This window comes from Chiroxiphia lanceolata, chromosome 9 (assembly GCF_009829145.1).
Source record: "Chiroxiphia lanceolata isolate bChiLan1 chromosome 9, bChiLan1.pri, whole genome shotgun sequence".
Classification (NCBI taxonomy): domain Eukaryota; kingdom Metazoa; phylum Chordata; class Aves; order Passeriformes; family Pipridae; genus Chiroxiphia; species Chiroxiphia lanceolata.
Window position 1 is genome coordinate 19,825,612 of NC_045645.1, and position 25,886 is coordinate 19,851,497.

General features: G+C 35.4%; 1 long non-coding RNA gene across 1 annotated transcript in view; it reads left to right on the plus strand.

Annotated features, from left to right (window-relative positions):
- LOC116790871 overlaps positions 1–25,487 on the plus strand; it is a 71,491-nt gene extending 46,004 nt beyond the window's left edge. Inside the window, exons 4-5 of the long non-coding RNA XR_004358523.1 lie at positions 24,940–25,022; positions 25,398–25,487. This is a non-coding gene — a long non-coding RNA (uncharacterized LOC116790871). The remainder of the gene's footprint in view (positions 1–24,939; positions 25,023–25,397) is intronic.
- Positions 25,488–25,886: the final 399 nt, after the last annotated feature.

The window sequence follows — 25,886 nt, forward strand, 5'->3', positions numbered from 1 at the left end:
TTAAAAAAAAGCTTGTTGGTCTTAGTTTGTGTGGTAAGTGCCAGTGCTCAGCTGCATTACTTTGATCAGCCTTTTTCCTTTTGCTGTGTTTGCGTGCTGCTTGCCTCTGTTCCCTTGGGAATCCTCAAGAACGGAACCTTGACTCTATGACTTGAAAACAAATATCTAATGTGAAAACAGAAGGTTACTACCATTGAGTTGTTGCTACCCATAAAGCTATACAGAAATGGTAAATACCTCAAGTCTCACTTCTAACTCCGAATATTCCTACTGAGGTTAAAAAGGACCTTTAGATTGTAGATTCTTCTTGGCCTGTTTCATAATTGCTAGTTTTGCTACTTCAGGTATAAAGGTGGGAGTATGCAGAGCTGTGGGATTCAACTTCAGTGACACTTATTTTATGCCTGGCATTTTGCTGGGTGACAGACTGCCAAATGAGATCCCGTTTTCCAAGAATTTGAAAGATTTACAGGAGGTCTTCAGGAACACACTCTAGTGTTCTCTTCTGCACCAAAGTTTACACGTATATTTTCAATCTGTGCATGTAATTCCTACAATACCGGTTATGGATGCATCCAAGAAAGAAAGCATCTGTATGGTTTTCACAGCCCAGCAACTTGAACATATTTTCCTTTTGTAAACCCAAGTTTCATAATGATTGAAAGGGAAGTTAAGTTTGATAAGTGCTGAAGTAAATCTCTAATTGGAGAGGACTTGCTAAATCTCTGCACAGACTATATTCACTTAATTCTAAAGAATAAGGACAACATAGGACATCAAGATTTCTCTGTGTTTTCTTATTTATTTGAGCAAGAAGACATAGGGAATATATAAGCAATATGTTGTTCTTACCCCATAAATTTTCCTTAGGGCAATTTCAAGGATATTTCCCTTAAAAAAGTAGAGGTAAATCTGTAGGAATATTAGTGCTCTTAAAGACACATCTTTACAAATTTATACATTACATTAAACAATATAATTAATATGTCAAGAAATGAAGGTCTTATAATTCTGTAAAAATATTGATATTTCAAACTAAGACTTTGCAACTTCTCTAGTGTTCACATAGAAACCATTGTGTTTTCTGTAGCATAGGAAGCAACAATTGTAGTTTTGTACCAGTATGTACTTTCTTCCAAACTATATATATATATATATGTATAAAATTTTTTTGAAGTGGTTGAATACCTTAATCAAAATTCTGGCATGAAGTCCTACTATCAACCATGGCTAAATTTACAGCAGTTCTAAAGCCAACATGTCAGGATACCTGCAGAGACAATGCATGGATTTAATATTGTTTGCCAGTGGGAATTCCTGGAGCTCAAAGTAATAATGTCTTCTACATTAATGTGCAGTGAAGTGAGTGTAGCATTAATCTTCATAGAAAGTTCAGTTCTCCTGAGAATATGGAAGGGTAATATAAACCATGGTAATAGGAGGAAGGAGGCAGGTAGCATGGGGTTACTTTTATATAATTTCAATCTGGTTAAAGAAAGTCTTAATTTTTTCTCTCTGTCAGCATTCAGGGTGATAGATAACAAGTATCTCAGTGCTGTGAGCATGTGTATATGACTCATACATCTTGGTTGAGTTTGAAATTTTGAGATTCAATTAGTAAAAAGAATTATTAAGTTACTATAGCATCACCTTTTATGCTATTTACGAGAGAATCTGGCTATTTCAAATGCCCTATTTTCCAGAGGCTACATTTCTGCTATGAAAAATGTGCTTTAAGCCGAATCCTAATTCATAATTTGCCACCTGAGAATCAATTATTTTGCAGTACTTACTAATGTAGCAAGAATTTGTTTGATTGTATATAGGGAAAGGGATAGAAAGCTGAGTGACTTCAAACTGGGGCTTACTTGGTAGTACAGAAGTGTCCAAATGGAAATGTACCACTGTGCTTTGTTTTTTCCTTTACAGACATAAAAATCTTTGTATTTGCAAAAATAGTTAATTGTTGCTCCTTTAATGAAATTTGACTTTGACTGTAACTTTCTCCTTTCTTGCTATCAGTTTGATTAGAATCTCATCAACATTATTTTAAGCATGAATTTACTTCAAGATCAAAGGGATGTGGGGTAAGAAGAAATAAATATCCTGACTGTCACTGAACTTTATGTTGCAATGGAAGGTGTGTGTGGGAGAAAGCATGCTGAAGTACAAGAGGGGATTTGATAAAGAGGTCAGAGTCAGCAGGAAGATAGACTGGTGATCTGGTAGGGGAGCTGTGGCCTGCATTCATTATGAAATGTTGTGCAGGAACAGCAAGAGCTTTTTTTCAGATCTGTCAGAAAAGGATTTCTGTCTCTATGGCTAATCCATGTGACAGCCTCAGCTCACACTTTCTGTTAAGGTCAGCTCTCCAAACACTTGGACAAAGCAATACTCCAGGGAGGGAGAAGGAGTAAGATGATGGGGAGACTCTAAAGTTCATGTGTATTCACTGAACTGTGCCTAAACCAGCACGACCTCACCATGCATTGTGTCTGCCCTGCAGCCCAACTACTGTTGCTGTGCAGATCAGGCATATAAATTTACTTGCTCTGCTGAATGCTAGGCATGGTTTGCCACACCCAAGTTTTCTTACATGTCCTTTGTCATTTTAGGAATACTTTCTGGATCAATTCCATTCATTTTTATAGCTGAGGAGACAGGACTCATGTTGTGGTACTTTGTACAGTGGAAATTTCAGTGCCACCAAGGGAACAGGCCTGTTCAATACCTGTTTGCAAATGAGAAGACATTGGATTTCTGACTGCAGTGACATATTGAGGTTTAATTTATGGGTGTTTATGCAGAACTTTTAAATTCCTGGACACACTGCAAGAAATACAGTGCAGCTTTCTTGCTAGGGTCTATTATTGCACACTGGAGCAACCCAGACCCTTACCAAAGGTCCTTGAAGTCAGTGAAACTTGTCAGCTGAACACAGTTCTGGTGGGGAAGTATCTTAGTTATCCTGGACTACAGTGAATAATTACAAAATCACTTCGTCACTCACATCCTACTGAATTTTCAGTAGGAGCAGATAAAATTTTGAGTAAAACATTTTTATCCTGAAAAATGCATACATTATTATAATTTTTTAATAAAATTGTCTGAGAAACTTTAGCTAAAATAAAGGTTGAGTGAAAGAAGAGAAAATAATAATAAACAAAAATAGTTTCTAGCAAAAGTCACTTTTTGAACAAAGTCACTTACTTTGAATAAAATAAGATACCTTTTCAGCTAAAGTATTTTATTTTCTAAATTTTCTTTTTCATTCATAGTTTGTTAGAAAATTTGCGTGGTATTTTATTTTTCCATCAGTATCATAATTCCCCAGAGAAAGAAATTGCTCACAGAAGTCTAAGTTTTAGTTATGTGTATTTGGAAAGGTATTGATATGGGTTTACCTGGACACATAGATACACAAATATTCTTGGACCTGTTACTACCTTGTTGATTTTTCTGTGGCATTGTTCTGCAGTAAGTAGTGGATATTTGTCTTTGCTAATTTTATTCTTTTATCATTGTTTTAGGAAGTATTGCTTTGTTTCAGTAAGTAGATCACTAGATACAAGTGGCTAGATAGAGACATTTCCATTTTAATATTACTAATTCCTTTAAGTGTCCACCTTTTGGTTTTTTCCCAGGCGTGTAAGTAATTTCTTTTACTGTCTGCCTGATCAGTGATATCTGCTCAAAAAAACCCAAACACCCAAAACTTCCTTATTTTCCCAAGCATGAGACATAAATAGCTTTTCTACTTATTAAAATACTTTTAATAGTGTGACAGTTAAAGCCTTATGCTTTCTTGTACTCGAAGTTAGTAGTCCAAAGAGAGTCATGCATCAAGAAAATTTAAAATTCAGTGTCATGGTGGGGAAAAATTACAATCAACTCTACAGCCAACAGGTTGTAGAGTAACTTTTGTCTTCCAAATGAATTCAGAAAGTAAGGGAAGCTTTGCTTAGCTTTACAGAGAGTTTTTTCACCTACACAGTTAATGGAAATAAACGTCACAAATCTTAGGCTCCTACAATTTTCAAATATCTGCACTGGAGTGTAATGGTCAGCACAAATTCACTGAGTTCCCCACACTGCCCGTGGCCCACTCTGCCAGCTGAACCTTAGACAAATGTGACAGGAGCCACTGCTGAGTTTCTCTCAGGGCTTTCCTGATGTTCTCTACTGATGTGGTTAGGGAGCAGGAGTACAGCTTTGATGATCTTATGAGAATGAAACCAAGATGTCTCCCTTATGTAGGGATGCAGGTTCTGATATTCAAAGAAATCACCATCTTCATAATGACTCAGGGCAACTTCAAGCAGGAATGTTGTGCAAAGAGTTACACTGGCAGAGCTGGCAATGGTAACAGGGAAAAATGAAGCAGAAACATCAATATATCAGTTATCTCATGTAGATTGAAGCCTCTTTTTGCAAATTTGCCTTGTGTTTGACACTACTTTTTAATGTTGAATTGAAGAATTGGAGGACTACTTCTGTAATCTTGTCAAATTTTATTAGTTTCTTTTTTTGCAGATGACTGGCAGCTGGCTAAGTAGACCATGATGGTGTTTCTTTGATGCACTGTAAGCTGTATTCAAGTAAAATTTTGGTCAGACTGCTCCAAATTCCCACTGGATTCATCTCCAGTAGACTGAATGCTGGCAATAAATTTTCTTTTCTACTCTTTTCTTCTAAATCAAGGGATGTTGGCCTGAGGACATTTCTGCCTCACAGTTTAGTCACCTTTATTCCTTTCTCTCATGATGTATTTTGTTTTGCCTTAATTTTGAGGATAAGATATGACACAGTGAGAATATTGCCAAAGCTTGTATTTCAGTGATTTACTTCAGTTTTATAGGCTAAAAGGATATAGTGTTTCAAGAATCTCTCACTTCTTAATGTTTTGCCTATCAAAAGAGTACAACACCTTCCAATTTCCTATACAATGAGTTATCCACTATGTACAAAGGCATTACTGGTGTTTCCAGTAGTCTCCTTTCTTGCCTGTTGTTGTTACTGAAATGCTGGTCACCCTTTTTCCTGGCTTGTTATCTAAAAAATTTTAGTAGGTGCTAAGGTAAAATGCTGCAGTTGAGGATCACTGCCCTCCTTTGCTGCAGTGCTTGTATAATTAAGACTTTCCTCTTCATGGGCTTAAATTGGATGAGCAAAGATTACAGTTACTACAGGTACTACATCTGTTCCTTACACAGTGCCACTAACAAAAAAGATGGTTTCAAGATGTGTTCTGTGATATATATATCTATCTATCTATTTACTCAAAAGTTGGGATGGGGATCCAAAAAAAAAGTCTTTGAAAGGAAGAGATTAATCTATTGTAGCCCCAGACAGCAGTGATTTACATTTAAGAATTTATGAGAGCTTTACTCACGTCTTCATTATTTAGTAGAAAAGAAATCCATACCTATTTTTGTAAGTGCTGTATTGACATGTTCTGCAGATGTTTCTAGGGCCCGTCAATACACTATTTCACATTAAATGTATGCCATTTTCAGTATGTATTAGTAAAAAAAAATAATCCGAATGGGACTCCTTCTGTGAGATATATACTATATACATCTCTTCAATCTGTTTCTCTAACCAAGCTTTGAACTCAAAGGGTCAAGGTTAGTGGAAGAACAAAGTAGTAGGGCACCACTGCTACAGTGCTGTGCAATTTAAAGAACATTGAAGTCACTTTAGTGTTTCAGGTCATTCTGCTAGAAGAATAGAGAGAATAGAAAGGCAAAACTGTTTTCCAAGTCCAAGAAAGACTAAATCCCAGAATCAGATCTGTTTCAGGTTGTGGGCTTGAGTTCATAGTCTGTCATTCCTGTAAAAGTCTGGAATGAGAAGTTCTCTTGCCATGATTCCCCAAGCTCCTGAGGGATAAACTTGTGCATTGGCCTTTATCCTTAATCTGGTGTTTTGTATGTTATCAGTCACAAGAACCACATCCTTTTGGATGCTTCTTAAATTGACTCCCAGAAGTTCTTAATGGAAAACAATGGTTCCTGTTTTCAGCTTGTAAACAACTTCAAATTCCCATTCTTGGACCCCTTGCTCTATAAAGGGGCACATCACCAATCTCTAGGAATTTAGTTAAAATCGTGGCTTAATGCACAACATTTTCATTGCTACAAGTTTGCATAAAATTTCACTGTAGTTTTTATGTGCCAGTCAGGTGAACCAAATTAATATCTACTGTTGTGCCATAGTCTTAAAAAAACCCCAAAACCCAAGAAAACAAGCAAAAAGAAAAATGAAAAGGTCAGAATTAATTTGGCTGATGCTGTAACTTGGAAATTTTTCTTTTTTGGCTGGTTTGGCAGGTCTTGACCAAGAAGGATTGAAGTTTCTGTGTTGCAGTCAAGCTATTTAATGTCTTTGGTTTGGTTTCAATGGAAGTTAATAATAGAGCTACAATAATTTGAGACGTGTTCTCGAAACTGAAAGTATAGTTCCCTCCTCTGTGCTTTGGAAAATATTGTGTTACACAACAGGACAGAAAGGATTGATTTTTAAATACCTGGAGAGTCTTCCAAGTCCAGTGTAAACAGCAGAAATTTAGTAATTACAGCTAATTAGTTGACCAGATAACAAAGAGCCGTGGCTCATGCCTCTATGCTATGAGGTTGTGGGTGTTAAAAGTGAACTTGGGAACTCAGTGGGCTGACCTGCAAATTAGTTATGGAATGAATTCAAGTAGAAACTTTCTGTGAAATTGATGCTATTTGGGTCATCAGAATTATGTAAGGATGAGTTTTTCATTGAATTCTGAACTTTTATAGCTTCTATCTTCCATTTCCCAGATCTTCATTTAAATGTACAATATTAATTAATGAAAATTGCTTTTTGAATCATTATTTCAAAGAACTTCTCATTAAAATGAATTTGACAATACAAGTGTTCTACAGGGAACCCATAGTAAATCAAAAAGGGCTTCTCCTGTATTACATATGATGGGCTTCTCATTGTTCAGTAATTTATAGCTGATACAATAGTGATAAATTGACTTTAGTCTTGCAGTGATTCATATGTGCTAAAGTACAGATACCAAGTTAATAGGAAAGTTTAATGAAATACGAATCCTACCTTTCTGAAATGAGTTACTGTCCAGAATTCAGAGCTGCATCTTTTCTTGGTCCAGGTAAGTAAATGGTACCATGTAATTTGAAGAGAATGGGGAAACCTTATCAGGAAGTTTACAGAAGATTTGGATAGTCAGTTAATCTCTATTTACACTCTATTTACACAAGTGTTTGTTTTCCCAGTGCAATATGACAGTATATAAGTTGGTGGTGGTTCTGTGTACTATGATTTTTCTTTGTTGCAAAATAACATTAAAGTTAGTGAATTGATTGATTGTTTCATAAAAACGTACCTCCTTAATTCAATAGATTGGAGCTCTTAGGAGAGAATGAAAGAAAAGGATTTGTCCTTTTAAAAGAGGGTTTGAGATTAACTGGGACTTTGTCAAAGCTAGTTATGTACCTATCTGGATCTAAAAAGAAAAAGTAAAAAGGAGATTAAAATTTTTGTCAAATCGCTCTTTGACCCACAGCATAAAGTTCTAAACTTGTCAGTTTTGCTTGCACAAATAGTAATGGAAGTTGAATTCCAAAGAAATAAGCACAATAATTTGTAAACAATGAAATTTAAATGCAAATTTTGAAGTATTAATTATAGATGTATTTGCATTAATTTATTTATGGAATTCTGTAGGGTTTCTCTGCCTGATTCAGACTAAGTGATGCAGCATCGATTCCTAGAAATGCTTCTGAACAATTCAGAATTACAGCAATTACAATATTTTCTAAATATTTTCAAGAATAATCATCATTGAGAATACTAAAATCACTCACTGATGAGTTCACTTCAGTTTTTTTAAAAGCTGAAAACTAGATGAGATCAATTTTTCTTTGCAGATTGTTTACTTAGCTTTAATATAGGCCATTCATAATGCTTTCTCTTATGATACGTTAAAAAGTAGAATGTTATTTATTTTTGTAATAACTCATTTCTTTACTGTTTGGCACTCTTGTTAGGGAAAGAGTGTCATGACTCTTTAAGTATCAGAAATTGAAATGGGGCTTTTTGCTGAGTCTATTTTTATATTGTTACTGGCGGGCATGTTCTTAATCTTTCTTGTGTTAGGTAGTTACTAATGTCTTCTAGTTTAGCAAAGTCTTTTCAAGTTATTAGTTTGGAGTTTTGGGAAGGACAAAATTGGGAGAAGATACTTAATGGAACCTTATGGAAATGAAATTTTTAAGTAACATGGTTGCTGCTCTGGCATGTAGTTTATGTTTTTTGCTGTCATTTGCTTAAAGAACAACCTGAATCGCTGAATATTTGAAATCTCTGAATATTTGAAGCAATTTTTTTCACAGCTGCAATCATTCCTGTAGAGCAGGCACACACTGCAGCATAGATTTCATCAGGTTCATATAGAACAGACTGTGAAACACCGATAAGGAAAAGTGATTCAATTTTTCCAGTCTCTTCATTGCAGATTGCATTTTTTTGAATTTATGAATATGTAAAGTTATCATGCTGAAATTATTCTAGAATAGGTCCAGTGAGACTTTTACTGAGTAATTCATTTTTCCTGCAAGAAGCTTTTAATGTAGCTTTAGCTTGTATACCTAGTTCTTCAGTACCTTACTTCTTGGATTCCATTTATTTAATTAATTTTCATGGTCTGTGTGTCTCAGATCTCATGATAAAAACCATAAAAAATGTCTGTGTGTGTGGGCAGCTCTCAGCATCACTGAATTACTCGGTCAGCCTCCTGCCCTCAGCCACATTTGAAAGGAAACCTGTAACTAGCAGTCACCAAGAAGAAGGTTCAGAGTACTTTGATTGTCTTTAAGAGAGTGGTAGATTGAAAGGTGCCACATGGATGATACTAAACTACCTTTTCCTGAATCAAGTTAATTCAAACTAATACAGGACCAGCCTGAATAATATCTTCTTGTTTCTCTCTATTACTGTTTCAAGAGAGTCTTTATGTAATATAAAATTATGGCTTTCTGTATGGACATCTATCAATATTTATATTTTTCTACTTAGATTTTTGTGGATTTTTTTCAGTTGGAGATTTTGACTGTCTAGGAATTTCATGTTTCTATTTTTGTTTGTTTGTTTTGGGTTTTTTGTTTTTAATGAAGAAATCTGTAACATAAAACTATTGCAAAATCTGCCATGTTATTCTGTAAAAGGAGTGCAAGTTTGCTAGTAGTTTTTATGCCTCAAAATGCAATCAGAACAACTCATAAGGTGCTTTTCTTGAGAGCTGATTGAGACAAATTGTCTTCTCTAGAGCATGAGTCAGAACGTTTTAAATGAGGCTACTGCTCTGAGTCTTTTAGGGGAAATAATGTTTTTCTTTGAGAAAGTGTAGAAGCCAAGGAAGGTCATTCTTTTAGCTTGGGTACCTAACTCATTTTCCTGAATTGTGTGTTACAAATTCTCCTGGCAGTCTTCTCAAGAAATTGCAACAGTCACCAGTTCCTTTGGGAGTTACAAAACTGCAAAGATTATTCAAGTCCAGGTTGTTCTGGGACAGCAGCAGGTGCCTATGTCCTAAAGACATGGAAATCTATAGGAATACCCTTGGTACATGAAGTATCTTAATTCATAGTGATATTTAAAAAGCTTCAGTTTTGATTGCTAGAAGCTTAATTTTGGAAAAAGCAGTGCTACTACTGATATATGTTTTACTTCACATTCAAGCTGAAACATTTCGTAGAGAGCAATTTTGCTCTTTTTAATATTTTCTGAGCAAAACAGATTGAGGATTCTTTAAAGCTCACTCATTACAGGAAGGAAAACGAATGTGACATTGCAGCAATGCTTGTGATAGTTTTGTATCCCCATGCCATGCATGTTATCAAGTTATATTTGTTAATAATTTTGAAACCTACAATGTAGTAGAAGTATGTACATAATATAATACCAAAAATCAAATCATTACATCTTTCTATGTAGTACAAAAATTAAATCTTCATATTTAATGAATCAGGCACAAATGATTACTGGAAGCAAATGGTCATATGGAGATATTAATCGCTTGATCTAATAACATTTTTTTTCACAAAGCCTTGATTTAAGGCTACAATAGTGGAAAAACCATTCAAAGCTTTTAGAAGACACTCAAGGAAATTTTATATGTCAACTTGAGAATACTCTTGCCTTAGGATCGTAATGCACGGACAATAAAAAGAGGGTTTGTTTTTTTTTTAAAAGAGCATGAAAGAGAAAACATTACCTGACTAACTGCAGGCTGGGGAGAAAAAAATACAGCATTAAAATGCAGATAAAAAGGAATTTTTAAGAATAGAGAGCAGTCAGTAAGGTAATTGACGATAAATTAATTAAATTTATAATTTATAGAATATGTTATTTAACTCCTAAAACATAATGTATATGTGAATAGAATTTAACTTCTTTTGTCCAGTTGTAGGATCTCACTGAATTTCCTTCCAAAGGTCTGAGCTATTTCCAGAAACAGGAAAATTCTTTGGGGAAACACCAGTTAAGTATATCCAAATGCTTCTGGTAATTCTGAAAGCATTCATAGTTTCTGTGTTACGAAGGATAGGTCATGTAAGACAACAACTACAGCAGAAAACTAACACATTTTATTATTTTATTGTTACTGAGCATGCAATATTTTTGGCCATCTTTGAAGCAGAATTAAGTACTGGGTATCTGGAGAGCAAAAACTTTAGTTATCATTCAGAATCCCTTTGATGTGTGGAAATTGAATAGAGAGAGCCTGAGATGACACTGGAGGAATGAGGAAAAACTTTAGGCTCAGTCACACTTTCAGAGCATCAATTGTAAGTAAAAGTGGTAAAATTCTGCTGTGAATCACTCAGAAATCAGAGTGATTGAGCATGGTATAAAGCATTGATTTAGAAATGCATTAAACACATACTTTAGTACTTCTGTGAAATTGTTACCTAACTGTGCAGTTTTATTGGGAGAGTATAACTAGAGATGACCAAAAAAGTGCAGGGAACAGAGCCCAGTACTAAAGTTTTTTCAAAGTTTGAAAAATCCATTATTTGGTCTTCATTGTCTTATCATGAATCCTTAGCTTCCATCAAGCCAGACTGCAGGCAAGGTAATAGAAAGGCTGGAAGTCATTTTGGGTTAAGGAGAGAAAATTTCATTTATTTCATAGACAACTTCTTGTCTTTCTGTAGCTGTAATTAAGGGAAACCCAAATTGCAGATGATACTTTGTTGCAACTGCTTTTTGTCTTCTACTGAATTTTGTTCTAAGCACAACAAGCTGCTGGATGAAAGTGTCATAACAATAGAGTAGAAGGGTGGGTTAGCAAATGGAGAGGACATTTTCTGGCAGAAAAGTGGGAATGGAGAGAAGCAATGTTGATTACTGTTATCCTTTCTTGTAACTAGGTCTCGCAGCACATTCATGCTGTATTTAATTAATATCCTTGATACATTAGCAACTCCTTAATATTGATTAGGAATTTTTCTGCTTCACTGGGGGCATGTTAATACAAATGAAACATTGCAGCATCTGGAGATGAAGATTCTTGCCTCTTTACTGTAAAAATAGGAAGAGTATATCATGTTAAATATTTTTTTCAAGGCAATGCTAACTCCTTGTTCTGAAGTTTTACTGAGCCCTCTACAAAATGCATATTCATGTAGAGGATCTCAGTGTTTCTGCCTGTAAGTGAGTTAAGCACTACTTGCACTGAAATATTTATTCAGAAAACTTGATTAATTTGCCATTAAAAAGGAAATGATCTTCCTTTTTTTTGTGAGATTATTCTGGAAATGTGAGATTACTCTGAAAAGCAGTTAGTTCCATTCTCTGTGCAATGAAGGTGACTCAGTATTCCTTTACAGTGCTAACTGGACGTAGTTCCAGTCCAGAATAGGTTTCTCAGTAAGGATGAGGGCTGTGTGATGAGAAAGTGGCTGTATGCCTGGGCAGCCCTGAAGCCAGATGACAGCTAGGTCCTCTTCTCATAGTATGTGCTGATTTCTTAGCTACTTAAATTTGCTTCAGTGAAATCTAGACCAGCTTATGATTCATGGAGACATTTGGATCTGTTTCTGATTCCATTACTGTGATTGCCCTGCAGACCCATTATGAGTTAAACATTAAAATCTGAATGCTGCTGAATCCTGGTTAGATGAATCTTCATTTTGTAATTATTTCTTTGCCCCAGTGTGTAACAATAACAAATCTTGATCTCTTTAATGGCAGCAGATTTTTGTTTATGAAAAGTTATTCACTACTTACTGTTTCTATATTCAGTCTAATTGAGATGAAAGACTTTGTATATGTAATTACATTCCCCTGAGATTATTCAGGCTAATGGTTTATAGGTAATTTAAGCATTAGATTTGTAGCTTAAACAGGAAATTATTTAATATGATTTGTGTAGTATGGCACAAGCTGTTTTTACAAGTGTATAGTGATGACTGAGATCTAACATTGTCTTTGAAGGCTCCATGGGCCAATTAATATGCTGGTATTTTGGGCTCTATTTTGGTGAGGTTGGGTTGCTGTAGAAAGCAGGACCTCTTGCATTAACAAATACTATGAATGTAGGTCTTAGTCTTTTAAATGGCTATTGGTGAAAAATCGTTGCGAACCATAGTATTTCAGTCACTGAGATCACAGCAGAGTGTTCTTATTTGGATGACTTCAGTAAGCTGTTTCAGAAGGCCTTTGCAGAGATGCCTTGCATTCTTCTCTACTCAGGAAGCTGTGTTTGTCAAACAGTTTCATATGTGATGACTAGTTTTTCTGGTAGAGACTGGATAAAGTGTCATTAAAATAATATTTGTGATGTAATAGTCTCCAAACTGTGTCTGATTTTGTCCTGTTCTTAAATTATTTTTTCCTACCTCTGCATGTGTCAATACAGTTTGCAAAGATAATGTTTTAAGCAAATTCAGTATTTCAGATTCTTTGCATGAATTATTTTGCTTTACATTTTCTTTTGTCTTTAATGCCAATTCTATTAATGGATGTTGTTCTGCAATAGATACTTGTGTATTTAAATATTTTATGGGTGCTATTATTATCCTGTCATGAAATGATTAGTATTCTATATGTCTTTGAAAAAGTATTTTATGTAACATCTTCCAGTCTTTGGTCCTTCTTTGTATAAAATCTAAATTAGAAAATAGTTATAAATTTAGTGGCTTTAAGACAATATGGATTGTGATTGTACTTTGTTATAAATTCATTTTTTAATTCTTAATCATGCTGAGCTTAGACTTCCTATTTATTGACCTAAGTAGGTGAAATAAATAAGTACATTTAAGAACTAGATTGTTCTTGAAATAAAATTGCAATATATTACGTATAATAACTTCTAATTAGTTAGTGCATCTGTTCACCTCTCTGAGCTTCAGTCATCCCTCAGTAGTCAAAGCAAGTTTCTCTTCAGTTGTCCCTTTCTGGAAAGTGGTTGTTTTCCAAGGTGAAATGGATTGTGCTTGATAACAGAAGTGTAATTTTATGTGTCTGTAATACTGTCAAAAAGAATAACCATTAATCTATAATGTCGAAATGATAAAATTGCAACAAAGCCTGCTTTAATAGCAGAGTTGCCTAACTCTTGTTGCAATAAGTGCAACAATGCACTATGACAGGTTCTGATTAAAAACTGACTCTGATTAAAAACAGGTTCTGATTGATCAATCCCATTTCTCACTTTCTGCTGTGGGCAGTCATGGGATTTACTGAAACACCTCACATTTCTTATTTCTGATTTTTCTAGAGAGAAACAGTGCCATGAAAAAATTGGTCAGTATACTTGTATTTACAAAAATGACTGTAAAATTCATTGGAATTGATGGATAAAGATAAAATCCTTTTCTATGCCACTTTTGCTCTTTTTGCATCACTTACACTACACAAGTGCTTAGAAAAATAATCAATTCAGTTAATGCAATTTTTTTCCCCTAACCCAGGACCATTATCTTCCATATTAGGAAAAATAGCATGTAAATGAAAAAAATTGCTGAGCATTTACCTAAGGTACTGTGTTTGTAACAAAAAGGGTCCTCTTTTTTATTGTTTGCACTTTTTCCTTTTTCTGTCCACTCCCTCCAGCCTGCCAAAGGGTATTAATTCTGTTTCCCATGTCTACACATGAATCAGACTGGCCTCTACTTTACTGTGAAGTCTATTCTGCAGGGTGATGTTCAGATAACTCTAAATGATTAAATGAAATAATTTAACAATTCACAGCACAGTAATTAATTTTTAAAAAGGAACGCGCTAAATATTGTTGGATAGTTGCTGTCACTGCAATATTCTGAGAGTAATTTGATTTGTTTATTGACATCCCTTTCCTCTGTACATTGCTCTTATTTTTATGCCTTCCGCTTTTGCTGGTGTACATGTTCACAGTCTCAGTTTAAGCTTATGCATTCATTCTGAGGGAAATTCAGTGACAGAAGAGGTATTGGAATTGGAGGCTCCTGAGCCCTCTCCATGACCTACCATGCTTTCTTTTAATCTCCTGAAATGTTTCAAATAGGACAGGGAACCATACAATTTTAAACCCTTGGACCCTACAATACATTTAATATATTTTCTGTGATATTTTTATGTCTTAGGATTGCTCTCTGCATTTTTTTATGTCTTATCCCAGGATATGTGCAGAGTGATTTTACCTTGAGATAGAAGGTTGGTACAAAGTCTTTATGCTCGCTGGATGTAGAGGGGGCAAGAGATCCTATGGCTTGATGAGGAAGACTGCTTTTATATATAGGAAAAAGTGTGGTGCAGATAGAACTGTCTGGGGAGACCATATGGGGCCCTGAGATGTGATCCAGTAACTGTGTCATTGATCTAAATGACTAAAGCAGCACTTCTGCCCTGGGTTTTAAGGGGGAATTCAGATATCCTCCCTCTGCACATGTGCTCTCTGGGCTCTCTGGGACAGTGGTGTATCTCACCCTTAGCTAGCTATCGAGATGCTTTCGTGTCCTCAGAGCTTTAAACTCATGATGAGCATTGTTGCTTGAGAAATGATGCGTTATTATTTCTATTAGGTTCAGTGAAGTACGTGTTAACAGGTTTGCTCAAGAGACTATCTCCTTGAAAAAACCATGCCACTGAGAAGAAAAGAACCTTCTGTAAAAAGGTACAAAAGCTGCTGATGTCTCTGCTTGGTCAGGTTAAATTTATTATTAGCAATTACTTGGTTCTTCGTAAAGCCCAAGTGACAAATAAATGAATACTGAGGACAAGGAATGAAAATGTAGTTATATGAATTCATTATAAACAAAGACATTAATCCATTTTTTACTTTTAGTCATTTTAGAAAAAAAAATTTTTACTAACATTTAATGGTCTACCAAAAATATTATTGTGGATGAAAGCTAAGATTTTCTTGCCTTGATTTTCATAAAATAAAGTCAGTATACCCACTTTCTGATTAAAGATCTGCTATTTTTCAGACAGTGATGACAAGAAAAAATGCTTTTTGTTCGGATTTAGGAGGAATAGGAAAAACTATACTACTATGTGAGCATCCAGCTGAAATACCATTGTCTAAGAGCTCCAAAGTTTAGTTATACATACTCCCCATATCCATTTAGTCTTAGATTTATGAAGAAATAATACTATTCTGCTGAAGTTCTTGCTTAGGTTCAGAGATTGCACTGAGTGATATTTAAATCAATTTTTATTTATTGTCTCAGTGCCATTTCTGAAAACAAAGCTGTATTGTCGTGCTATTAAAAAATCACTTTCTCCTACCCCTGCTGTTCTGCTTTACAGTCTCCACCGTGTTCTGCCACCTCCCAGGGCAAATGTAACAGCTGCTGCACTGTTTGCTTCTTCTTGTTTAGTATTAATGTATTTAGGATTATGGACTTTGTTGCTGCCTTAATGAGGTTTAAAAAAGAAAATCAGAACATCAGCTGACTAACAGAATGGAGGATTTTGCACCTGTGTGAATGATATTAAATTGATAGTCACAAAAAAAAGAAAAATAATTCCCCTTTTCTTCAGAAAGCTTTTCTCTCTGTTGGTAAAATGACACTTAGGAATGGTAACACTTAGGAATGGCTAGAAGATTAAAAAAATAACTACTCACCCTAAATCAAAACAAAGCATAGATGTGATTTGCAGAGCTTTTAGTACTGGCTGTTCCCCTGCCTATGGACTGCATCTTTAAAAGGAAGGATGTCTGTTCCCTCGTTGCTGAGGCAGCAGTGTACGCTGTTCTGTACAGTGGAGATTGATCTTACACCAGTTTTTACTGCTGTTTCTCTTGTGGTCCTCCAGCTTCTCACTTGCATTCATTCTGTGATTGACCTGGGACACAGAAGTTGTTTGTTTGTTTTCTCTGCATAACTTTATTTTACTTTGTTTGCATTAACATAGTTGCTAGTGTTAGAAGCAGGCTGGGGAAAGGAAGGCATGTTTATGACAAGACCATTGGCCTTGTTTTTATTTGATGGAACTTGTAGCTAAAATCAGATCTGTCACTGATCTCAGCACTTTACTTAAAGCTGCCTGGCTTTCTTCACCACTGTTTTCATCCTCAGAATTGTAAATCAATACCCTTTGATCTAAACATAAAAGCCTGGGAGGGTTATGTTGCAGATATCTTCCCATGTGCCTTGATTCATTCAGTTCTATTGCTAAATCTAGTCTAAGGAAATCAAAAGCAATACTGAATTGACAATCAACCCTACCAGAAAGTAATTTCTCAGAAAGTTTGAAACAAACTTTACATTGTACTGGTCCATTTTTAGTATTCCACTTAGCATATGCAAGTAGCTTTTTGAAAGCAGTACATAGTAGCTGAAATAGGAACTTTAAATGCTTTTTCCTTTATTAAAATTTGAATTTTCTGAGGAATACTAAAAAAAAAAATCAAAAGAATATGGAGTAATACATCTCAAATTGCTGAAGATTTTGAGGAACAGACATGTTTTGTCAACTGTACCAATTTTCACCATATGGAGTAAACTGTAACTAAACTAAAATACAGTTGCCTTCAGTTTTTGCAAAAATCCATTCTGTAAGCTTTTCAGTGTCTTGTTAGTTCACTTCTACAGATACACTGAGTGGTATGTCTCTTTTGGTTGCTATTTCATAGTTGTTTTCTCCAAGATGCCAGGAATCCTCAATGTCTATTAATCAGCTCTTACAAAGCTATACTTTCTTTTAAATGATTCTATGAGGCAATAATATGATTTGGATTCAGAATTTTGCAACATATTGGAGAATTAAAATGTGTGGGAAACAGAAAATTGTTGTTTTGGTCGAGTTTAAAATAAATAGCAGTATCTCTGCCATGGAGACTAACCTGAGGTGACTTCATGAAAAAGGAAAGCTTTTTACTGTGTAACTTATGTTATAATCTGGTGATTAGTCATTAAATAACTCATGTCTCCAGCATTCGAGCAATAACTGCTGTTATGTCTGGGAACTCAGCTCCTTTGACAGAAGGATATCTTATTTCTGGATGTTTGCCATATAGGGACAACTCATCCATTACAAATGGTTTGTTTGTGACACTTTCCTAATATTTTCAGCTGTGAAAGCTTTGATATGGCCTGCTGTAGTAACAGCTTATCCTGAGGAATGTGGGTATATGGGAAAAATTTTACTGTCACAAAAATACTTCACACAAAAAGAAACCTGGCATGACTAGTGAAGCCTACTGTCTACTCAGGATTTATCTGAGTATAACCGAAAGATGATTTTGACCTACTGTTTTAGACTTTTATTTATTAAAATAATCCTTTTTAGATGCTACCTAGCTTTGTGTTTGCTAGTTAAGGTAGAATTTAAGTATAATCACAGCTAGCATTTATGGGACAAAACTTTTCATGGAGAAAAGTCAATGAAATTACACTGGGGAAAATAAGATTGAAAGTGAATGGACAACTGTTACAAACACATTCTCCTGTGCAAGTCCTACAACAGTTAGTATGTGATCATCTGCTGCAAAACAGCAATTAATGAAGCTTGGTAGAAACGTGCTTTTAAAGTACTGATCTACCTGGGGGGAAAAAAGCTATTTCAGTTAATTGCATCTTTGCAATTGGAATTTACTGAAAAGCATGGCAATTTAACATACATATAGAAGTGGTTAGATTTTCCACTCTCAACAGAGAGAGATTTCCCATTTAAAAGTTAAAATAATGAAATATTTCTGAGATAACCTGACTTTTGCATATTCTGTAACAGTAGGACCTAAAACCAGTCCAAATCATTTTGTCTGAAATTATCAATCCAATTTTGAACTTTCATTCCAACTAAGAACGAGAGTTCTAAAAGGTTCTAATAAGGATTTTTCTAGTTTTATTTTATTAACTTCTAAACACAAAGTGAATTTTAGATATTTCTTGGTTTTTATCTTGACAGCTGGTGATTGGGAACTGAAGCACCCATATTGAGAAAATCTTGGTCTAAAACTCAACAGGTGTTCCTTGGCCTTGGAGGAAAGAATGTGTTTTCCTACCAAGAAGTGTGTAATGAACCATCACCACTCTTTATTTTTCTAGGATTTTTTTTTTTAAATTTTTATAAGAAAAATGCTTTGAGAAACACAAGGAGGAAAAACCCCCAACAGAAATAAATACACTCTATTTTCCCATTGTACGTGTATTTCACAGTATTTTGTTGCAGTAAAAAACCTCTACCTTGATTCTTCCTGTTTCCAAAGGAATGCTGACATTCTCTTTGATTTTAATCTTAGCAGCAATGTGAACACTGGGTGTTTCTGGCAGTTGTGTTCTTTCTGTGACAGGTCTGTGGATTAAACTACCCAATTAAGCAGGGAGGTGGGTTTAGTTGATTTTTTTCTTTAGATGAACGCAATTTAAAAATACAGAGGTTTTCAAAATGTCATTTCCTGATTAGTGCCCTGTTATATTAATATCGCTGTGGTGTGTACTTGCTATGTCTACTGAATACAAGTATATTAGGAGTCAATAAAATGGCACCTGTTTTATAGCAACAAAGAAAAACAAATACCTTAAGGCAGACCCTTGGTTTCTATAGGGCACGTTCTCATCTTGCAAACTCTTTATAAAACCAGAGTGAGGATTTTAATAAGAACTTCATATGAGGAGGGCATATTGAACAATAATTCAGTGTGCACCCAGAAGAAGAATATCTCAGCAAGGAGGAGTCAAATGGAACTTCTAAAAGCAGCTGTATCTTTTTCATGTGTGAAATGCATGAACAAATAATTTTCCTAGGTGTGTTAGGTTTACAGGATATTGTGCTGAACTTACGTGAGTAATGACAATGCAGTCTAACCTCGATGCCAAGATATATGAGGTTTTAATGCAAATTCATGTTAAATAGATAAGAGGCATAGATACAGGACAGGAGCTGCTATTTCTTTCAGGTGTCTGTAATTGAAGTTGCTATGGCATCATTCTGCTACTGTTGTTGTATAGAAGTTGGTATCTTCAGCCATTTTCAATGTCAAGGATGCTGAATTTCTTTAAATAGGTGGCAGTGAACACCTGAAGTAACGCTCCAGAAGCTGATCATTGTTCACTGCTGGAAGAAGAGAGTCTGGAGAACATTTTGAACAGTTTTGATTTACAGCAAAATTTGCAATCTGTCTTCTGAATTGCCATCATTGTAGAGTAAGAGTGATACTTTGATGTCTTGTTATCATCATGCAGTGTGGGCAAACTATGTATACTGGTAAGAGAGAGATACATAGAGGGAACCTATGCAGTCTTTAAAATTCTCAAATATTCTGCACTGAAATGTCTCGTTACTTCTCTGCTTAATAACAGTTGCTTTTGCCCTTGCTGCTCACTTCACATGGGTTCCTATACTGTGAAAGAAGAAAGTATCTAATACAGAACTGTGAGATTAAAGTGCAAAAATTCTTACATATTTTTGTTCTCCTTTATCAGTCTGAAATAACTAGTGCTAGAAGAGGAGGGAATTTAAAAGCTTTGCTAGTTCTCCTTTTTAGTACACTAACCCAGGGTCTTCACATTAATTTCAAGTGAGAGTTTTATCACCTAATTGCCTTTTGCTACCAGCTGGACATCTAGTCAGAACTAAGCGCTTAGGAGAACCTGTGAGGTTTTGAGTTGCTTTAGGTGTTACTCCACCAGTCTGAGATGCCTGTCACGAGCAGACTGCGTCATTGCCCAGAGGAAGTTCTCACCACTGACTGTAATGGGAACTTTCCAAGCTGGGGAGGAAAGCTGCCTGATCCCTGCCTAATGTTAGAGAAGATTAAATTTACCTGTGGAATTAAAACAAAGTCTTTAGTCAACTTGTTTATAACTGCTCTTTATAGCTGAAAATGATGCTCAGGTATGAAATACACCTAAGTAGAGACTTCAGGTATATTTATATATTTACTGGTGACCTTGGAAATTCCAGAAATTCCTCAGGGATTCATTTATTGGGACCAATTATACATTCTGACATGTTAATCAGTATTCCCACTGTAGTCACAGGACCATGTTGTCCTGAATATAAATGCATGACTATCACTCTCACCCAACATAATTCTCATGGTTTTCCACTTCTCCGTGTAATGTAGTTGAGTTTGTAGAGTTTGTGAAATTTTTTTCATGGCTGTAGGGTTGTTAAACTAACAGATAACAGGAGAAGAAGGCCTATGATCCCAACTCTAAAGCAAGTCATGCTCCTTAGTGGTAATAGGTTATATGAATTTTCCAGCTTTCCTAAGGAAAGGGAGGAATGGCTTTCAAAAAATTGAAAAAAAAAATGTAATTGCTTGGGAATTGTTTTGGAGAGGTAGAGGGAGAGATTAATGGTTAAATATGTTTGGATGCTTGAGAAATAACCTTTTCCCATCTTGGATACTGTGGAAGGTGGTACATTGTGTGCTTTAGTAGGTGGGAGACGAATTTTACACTTTTTTTTTCCTTAATTTGTCATTTTTCCTATTTCTAGCTTTTGAATTTTATTAAAAGCAAGAACAAAAAAAAATCGCTATATATTTTCTTCCTGAAGAATTACGAAGGTGGTTTTTGAACTTTTTTGGCTTGCATAAATCTTCATTAGTTAAACAGCAATAGATGGTTGCCTAATAGCTAGCCTGCAGTTTTCTGATGAACATAGTTCACACGGTAGCTTTTCAAGCTGCAAGATGAGATCCAGTATATAATCGATATGTATATCTACACACAAATGCATGTATTTATATAAGCTAGGTTAAAAGAGGGTAATTTTAAACTATGCAGAAATACTTTAGTAAGACTGATTTTTTCAATTCTTTGTATGAGTATAGCCATCCTATCTAAGACAGCAAATTCTAAAAATCTCACAGACTTTCAGAGGGCCCCCACTCTTCTCTTGCTTGCCCCCACCACTTGCTTTCCTTGGAATGTACAGTAGTCTATCCATGACGAGCAGGAGTAGCTCACTCTGCATCTTCCCAGCAATGACAGCATCCCCTGACTGCTTCACACCTCAGAATCTGACACTTCCTAAATCTGGTTTTGTCTTTTCTTGAATGAAGGTCCCAAATCTTTCTTCAGATGGTCTTCTGATACCTAATGAGGTTTTCATTTTCCCGTAGGTGAAATGGGACTCTTAGGATGACTCTTCCTGTTGTCAGAGATACCTTATTATTATTTGTATTAGTTATGCTTTCTCAGTTCAGTTTGGAGAAATTACCATCTGTCAGGCATAAAGATATAACAACTGTCTGATATTTATACTTTCGGACTAATTCTAGGAAACAGTGACAAAAAGTTCAAAAAGGAGCCATAGCTCTGCTTACAACACAGAAATCTAGTGCTGTTGGTGATGTTCTGCCAGTGGGTATGAGAGTAGGAATTAGTAGACCTGAGGTAAACAGAGCAATGCAAATCTCAAGGGCTTCTGAAACACAGAATATGCAAGCACGATTTTGAAAACACACATTGCTGCTTCCTCTCAACACCATCCACCTTACCTCTCTTCAGCTTCTAAAAATCAATTTGATGTAACTGCCTCTAGTTTGAAATTAGCATGATTTAACCTGTGATACAGGAAAAACCTTTCTCCACGGAAAAGGCCCTAATGGGAAATCTAATGATAGCATATTCCCCAAGGAAGGCTGCAACCTTAGACTGTGTCCCTGTACGAGGGAAAGCGAACAACTGCAATATTCTATGTATAAAATGTGTGCGTGTGCATGCGTATGACGACATGACACAATGCTTTGTGGCAGCTTATTTTATTCTGGGTTCTTCACATGACAGATGAAATGATTTCTGTAATTATTCTTAGGTATAAGACCCAAAGTCAGTTCTGTTAATACTTGGACTGTTTGGCATAAAATACATTTAGGTATCTCATTTAAACATCCCTCTGGAAAAAAAGCTCTGGAAATCAGAAGTGATTGAATGGATGAGCTGTAACTGTATTGCTTCTAGGCCCAGTATAAAGGCAAGTGTAACAGGCTGATTTTCATTTCAAATGTTTCATTTGCAGGGAAGTTTCATCCCAAGGCTTACATAACTAGACTTGCTTTCCTTGTAGCTGAATTAGCTCTTGTTTTACTTCTAAGTTAAATTAAGATCATTGCCATTTTATGTTAAGGAGTAGGAGAAAAATGAAATGTATCCTTACTTTAGCACAAAATGGTATGTTAACCATAACCAGTGTTAAAATACTACTTGTCATTACAAGTCTTTATCACTGCTTATGACTAGAAATAGGTGAATTATATAATTTGACGTACCCCTGAGGAAATTATTGTATCTATGCCTTATTTTAAAATAATTGATAGGTTAATAATTTGATGTGAATATAGAGTATTTTAAAAATACATAATATAATTAGGAAATTCAGGAATAAAAATATATGTAGTCTCCTAAAGCCTGAAGAGGCTTTGCTGCATCTCTATTTGTTGTGTAGCAATAATGCAGTTTTTATTATTGATTTAGAGAAAACACTGCTTAACTTTGGTGAAATTTTTTCGCTCTTTCTGAACAGTCAGTGTGACTTTTGTCATACGTTTTTAGGTTTCCAGCTGGGCTGGTTTCCTTTCATTGCAAGATTGAAGTCAGTCAGTTTGTCTCCAGGATTACTGAATGGTTGAACCCACCTCAGTGGTGTAGGGTCAGCAGAACAACAGTTTTACAACTTACATGCTTGAGAGGGAGTATGTCCAGAAAAATTCACTCAAGTCATGTATCAAAGGTGCCAGCGCAGCTGGTGGCTTTATTTCTCAGGAAAGCAGAGAGAGATGGAAGGGCATGAGGGGAGATTTTATTGATTGCTTTCTGGAAAAATTATTCTATGAACTACTCTTGAAAAGAATGTAATTTGCTTGAGGTGTAACAGGAATAGTATGAAAAGCACTGGGAGAAGTACTTTCCTGATTTATATGGATATAAAATAATGCCGTTCTCTCAGAGCCAGAACTTGTATCAGGAGCTCCACGAATGTCACTACAGATGAATGTGACTTCATGTGTTTGATAATGATACGGGTAACTTTTGAATGATCTATTGGAAGGAAAACTGGGAGAGAGATTTTTACTTCTCAATGAACTCATGTTCATGTAATAACAAAGAAGTTATCATTTTTGTTCTGGCCTGTCTTTGCTTAGGCATACCTTGTACTAGCTTGCTGGAGTGGTGGTCAGCATCTATATTCTTGAGACAAAAAGAGTATAGAGGCTTGGAGTTAGCATGGATGTTGCAGAAATCTGGACCCTTCAGAAGCACTGGATGTATTTCATTATGATTGTCTTCAGGAGAGTCTTATAAAAATGCCAAGCTTTGGTGGGTTTATTTGTCTGACATACACTATGTCATACTCCTGACTTGTGTTGTCTGCCCATCTGAACACTTGAAATCATCTTGAACCTGATCAATCAATTGATGAATTGCCAATGGAGCTAAGCAGATATATAATGCAGAAGAGAACTAGGCCTTTAAGTTATTTTATCTTTTGTCTCAGTGTAAGCGTATTGAAAGGACTGTTCTGTATGGTAAATGCTGACTTCCTAACTTTTAAAATACAAAATATTGTGTCATCAGTAGAAGTCTCCAGGAGAGGTCATAAAGGTATTTTATTCTGTTTAGCTAATTTAGGCTAAAATTTTACACAGGCAAATAATTAACTGTGGGATGTAATGCTCTGACTGACTTACAAGACTGCTTTCTTTCCCATTTCTGTGATGAAAGCCTTGAAAATCTACTAGTGCATATTATAATACTTTTAACCTGTACTGTAATGTTGACTGTTTTAAGATCTGAAGCCAAAAGCATTATCCTCCTTAGAACTGTTCAACTACCAGTTTCAAGTTTATCAGTTTTTCCACATGAAATTCTTTGGATATAACTGCCAATCTGTGATTCAGATCATCTCCCACAAGTGAAAGCAGCTAAAATAAAATAAAATAAAAAAATCTCAGTTTACAAATTATTATATTTTTTATATATGTATTTGCCATTTTTCATTACTATAAAAATCTGATAAATGAATTCAACTTGATAATTAAAATTTATATAAATGTTTGTAGAAGACTAATCTTACATATTTAAGGAAATAAAAACAATTTTTAAGAAAACAAAACATGAAAAGAACTTGATGTTCCTGCATGTGACAGGTGAAAGGTCTAAGATCTGAGGAAATTGGATGTCACTCAGTTACTATCAATGCTCATTGCTCCCTATCACACCACAAAAGAACATAGTTAAGTTTTCTGAGTTACAGATTCTTATTGTACAGCCATACACTGACATAATTTCATACTAGCATTAATGTAAAATATTTGTAAAACAATCTTGTTGCTGGAAAACACTGCTTCAGTAGTCAAAGTAATGGAGTCAGGCTCTGAATTTTATTTTGATTCACTGTATTGTTTCTTAAAGTACTTGCAGACTGTATTTGTATTTTTGTGTGCAAAATTCACGAATGTGTTTACAAAAGGTGAATTGTTTTATCTTCCTCCAGACTAAGAAGAGAGCCATATAATTTGAAGTTCACAAAGATGGCGATCAACAAGCCAGCAGAATTATAGATGGAGCTGTTCTGTGGTGAGTAAACCGAGGCTTTCATACATTGAGCTTCTTGTGTGAAGATTCTGTGGCACACTCCTCAAATAAGTAGAAATTACAAAGTAGCAGTTATTGATTGAAACCTCAAAGAATTACTCCTACAAAAATAGCATTAAAAATGAAATAGTTATTACTGTTTCACTACTTCAGCTAAAATATTACATTCTAGTACGGACCTTTATTTTTTTTTGGTTTGATCAGCATTCTCACATTTTGCTGTCACTTTGTGACATCTAATGCTATACGTTGTAGTTGTTTCATCAAACAATATCACAAAGCACTTTTGATTGCTGAAAAACCTCCTGCTCCTTGACAACCTTATATCTGAATATCCCATTGCTGCTCTGTTTGCAGTTATGTACTACTGAGTGGCACTTCAGGCATTGACTGTGTAGGGACCTGACTGTCTTCATCTATTCTGGTCACATTTGGCAAAGGTGTAAAGCCCATTCTTGCCAAAATCAGATCAATTCTCACTAGAGACTGTAACTGGCTGGCAGTGAGGATGCTCCTCGATGCAGCCCGTGGCCAAACAGCTGAGAGAGAAATGCTGCCGACAGCAGGATTCTTCCCACAGGGCTCAACTCTTGGCGACAGCTGAACCAAATGTAGGGGTTCTAAACTGCTCCTCTGCTCTCCTGATATGCATAGTCACCACAGTTCTAGAAAAGCAAACCCCAAGTATCTGGAAGTGAATGTTAAAATACTGAGCTTTGTTTCTATGAATTTAGTCTTTTTTGGGCAGACTGTACAGAGGAAGAAATAAAAAGGAAACGAAAATTTAGGAACTTCTTTTCAAAATTGTCTGTCATAGACTGTTTTACTGAGGCCTTGAGGAGTAAC